The 4,081-nt window shown below is 35.9% G+C and overlaps 1 pseudogene; it reads left to right on the top strand.

The window, feature by feature from the left end:
- On the top strand, window positions 1-3,823 carry LOC119273181 (annotated as a pseudogene).
- The last annotated feature ends 258 nt before the right edge of the window (window positions 3,824-4,081 follow it).

Here is a 4,081-nt window from a genome sequence, read left to right on the forward strand (position 1 = left end):
ATGCCCGGCCTCCAGGAGATGATGCAAATCTACGTGACTGAGCTGCTGATTGGTAGGACCATCACCCTCGAGGTCGACAACCACGAGACCATTGGCAACGTCGAGGACAAGATCTAGTACATGGAGGGCTTTCCCAAGGCCAACAGTGCTTTTGTCTATGTGCTCTAAATGATCTCTGTGAATTATTGTTTATGCCGATACAAAAGGAGAAGACAACAGGCTAAGAAAGAAAATGAGAAAAAAAGTATATACGTACTAATAACAATGAAAACTAGAGACTAGAGATATAAGAAGATAATGATAGACTGAACAAGGACTGAGACTAGATTTGATTGAAGAAAGAAGAAAATTGGAATCTGAGAACAAAAGATGATATTAAGAGACTGGACAAGAACTGAGACTGAATATGATTGATGAAAGAAGAGACTAAAGACATAAAGACATAAAGACATAAAGAAAGATGACCGAAGGGACAAAAATAATGAACATGAATAATTATGAGTAAATACTAAAAGTAAGTGGTTGTGGTCCTACAAAGGTTGTGCTAACTAAGATACAAATGACCGAAAATTAAACTAACAAACAAAGATAACTTATTTTCTCTCAATGATGAAAATGATGGACTATGAAATGAAATTAGAAAATGAAGAACTGTTACGATGTTACCAGTCTTCACATTGTGAAGAAACGAGGGGTCAACATTGCTTATATATGTGCACTTGACTATATATGATGTCACCTACTCTTCACATTAGTTAATCTACTCATGCCTAGACAATGAGTAAAGAAATAGAAGCAACTACTAAGCGCCTGTTCTGATCTCCTCCAGCTTCTCCAAACTCCACGAATCCAGCTTCTTAGTGCAGCTTCTTGCTCCACGTAGCGAAGTCATTCTGTTAGGCAGCATCGCCATGCTTCTCCATCGCTAGCATGGGCTGGCAGCGTCGCTGGCCTGCCTAAGCGCCATAATGGGCTGTCTGGAGCCAGCCCAGTTCGGCCAACCCTATGTACGAGAGAGGGAGCCGTTCCTCTAGCGAATCGTTTTCTATTTCGAGGGGGAAGATAATGAATCGTTTTCTTAGGCGGTGGCAACATCGCTGTAAATACTCTCAACTCTCACTTTTTGCTTTCGTGGAGCTGGGTTTCCCTGGCTTCTCTAATTTGCACTACGGCCCAGCTCAACATCTCGTTTCCAGCTTCTACGACCTAAACCGTTCGGCACAGATTCACTCCAGAATTTTGAGAAGATAGAAGCTGGAGGAGATTAGAACAGGACCTAAGTCTTCACATTACTTCATCAACTCATGCCCCCCATGATCAAAATGATGGACTAAACAAAAGACTAAAGCTTATGGTGGATTGAACATTGGTAATCTCAACACTTGACTAAAATCAAATACTAATGGACCGGAACAGTGTGTGATCCATTTCTGCAGCCCCAACATCAACTTGTGGTTGCAAAGGCTTCAAATGAAAAAAAAGCAAGGAGATACTAAGAATACTCTTTCAAACTCAAAGTATTCTTTAGCTATTTGTTCCACATAATACTGATAGCTAAAAGTAAATTTCAGCAGAAGAAATATTGTGTCCCCCATACTAGCACAAACACAAACACCTGCTGCAGCAATCGACATTGAAAGCCCACACAGTGTTGAATCGAATCGCCAACACTTTCCAAGAGCCAACAAAAAATGTCTTGATCCTGGCCCCCTGGGCCTGCTTCAAGCTATAGCAGATGGGACTAAGCTACTTTTTAAAGAAGATATTCTGCCATCCCGAGGATATATTTCTTTATTTAGCATTGGACCCTCTATAGCAGTCATATCAGTTTTATTAAGTTTTTTAGTTATCCCTTTGGGATATCATTTTGTTTTAGCCGATCTTAGTATTGGTGTTTTTTTATGGATTGCCATTTCAAGTATAGCTCCTATTGGTCTTCTTATGGCAGGATATAGCTCAAATAATAAATATTCTTTTTAAGGCGGTCTACGAGCTGCTGCTCAATCCATTAGTTATGAAATACCATTAACTTTTTGTGTGCTAGCAACATCTCTACGCGTGATTTGTTAAAATAGATTTTTTTTCCTATAAAATCCATTAACTATTTATATTCCTTTTCTTATTTAGTATTTGGGTTGGTAAGTTAAACTAGATAGCTATATGAGTGAAACAAAACAGCTTATAAATTTGTAGTAAAAAGAAAAAAATCTCATTTCCTACGTACAAGAAAAAAGTGGAAGTAAACATAAGTAGTGTAAACTCTTTATCCCAAGGTTGATATTTTTTAATTAGTCATCATATCTTGAAGCGGCCAAGAATAAAGGATTCACGATATGGAATTCCATTACTAGAATACTCCTAGTTATTACTATAACTTAATAATCCATAAGAAGAATCCACCAAAAGTTAGTGAAGCGTTAGGAACACTAAAGTACATAAAGGATTAGTAATGGAAAATCTAAAACATTAGAGATTTTTGCCCATAAAAGGAATCATAATAAGGACTTGCAATTTGTAGAAATTATCAAGTAGTACTTTCTTCGGATTCCGATCCAGAGTATGCTCCCATTCACTTGTTAAGGAAATGGCTATCAAGAACGAATTAACCCTTTATCCATTTTTTCTTTTTAAATATCCCCTCCCTGGGGAAAGAAGAATAGTAAAAAAGATATGGAGTGCACTAGAATTTTTTTTCATTATTTCCTTCCTCTATCCATATTCATGCAGAATTGCTCATGAACTAATACCCAACTGTTTCCATTTATTAATTGAATTCCTATAACAAGTAACAAGTGTTTTATTCCAAGATTAAGTTATTACTGAACAAAGAAAAAATTTCATTATATTATAAAGGATGAGATCAATTTGGAAGCGCCTTTTCTTATTCTAGCAGACAGAATTCCTTTGGTCTAATTTAGGACTTTCAAATCTATTTTATTTTATCTAATTCTATCTACGCCCCCGGGGCTAGGAACAAAACAGTCCTTTCCTTTTTCTGATCATAGAGAAGCCATATGAAGCTAAGGTTTCATGTACGGTTTTGAAATAGCGGTGGGAACTGTGATGTTATCATCGACTATGATTATCTAACAGTTCAAGTACAGTTGATATAGTTGAAGCACAGTCAAAATACGGTTTTTTTGGATGGAATATTTGGCGTCAGCCTATAGGTTTTCTGGTTTTTTTAATTTCTTCTTTGGCAGAATGTGAAAGATTACCCTTTGATTTACCAGAAGCGGAGGAAGAATTAGTAGCAGGTTACCAAACTGAATATTCCGGTATCAAATATGGTTTATTTTATCTTGTTGCTTACCTCAATTTATTAGTTTCTTCTTTATTTGTAACAGTTCTCTACTTGGGCGGGTGGAATTTATCTATTCCCTATATATCCTTTTTTGATTTTTTTCCAAATGAATAAAGCAGTTGGAACTTTGGAAATGACAATGGGTATATTTATTACATTAACTAAAGCTTATTTATTTCTCTTCATTTCTATCACAATAAGATGGACTTTACCGAGGATGAGAATGGATCAGTTATTAAATCTTGGATGGAAATTTATTTTACCTATTTCCCTGGGCAATCTCTTATTAATAACCTCTTCTCAACTTGTTTCACTATAAATAAGATAATACAATAATAGTAAGAATATTTTCAACACAAAAGCTCTCTCAAACAAGAGAAAGAAACATATCTTTTTCATAGATATTTAGAATGAATATGTTCCCTATGGTAACTGGGTTCATGAGTTATGGTCAACAAACAATACGTGCTACAAGGTACATAGGTCAAAGTTTCATAACTACCTTATCCCACACAAATCGTTTACTTATAACGATTCACTACCCTTATGAAAAATCAATTGCACCAGAGCATTTCCGAGGGCGAATCCGCTTTGAATTTGATAAATGTATTGCTTGTGAAGTATGTGTTCGCGTATGTCCGATAGATTTACCCGTTGTGGATTGGAGATTTGAAAAGGATATTAAAAGAAAACAATTGCTTAATTATAGTATTGATTTCGGAGTTTGTATATTTTGTGGCAATTGTGTTGAGTACTGTCCAACAAGCTGTTTATCAA

This window comes from Triticum dicoccoides, chromosome 3A, assembly GCF_002162155.2.
Source record: "Triticum dicoccoides isolate Atlit2015 ecotype Zavitan chromosome 3A, WEW_v2.0, whole genome shotgun sequence".
Classification (NCBI taxonomy): domain Eukaryota; kingdom Viridiplantae; phylum Streptophyta; class Magnoliopsida; order Poales; family Poaceae; genus Triticum; species Triticum dicoccoides.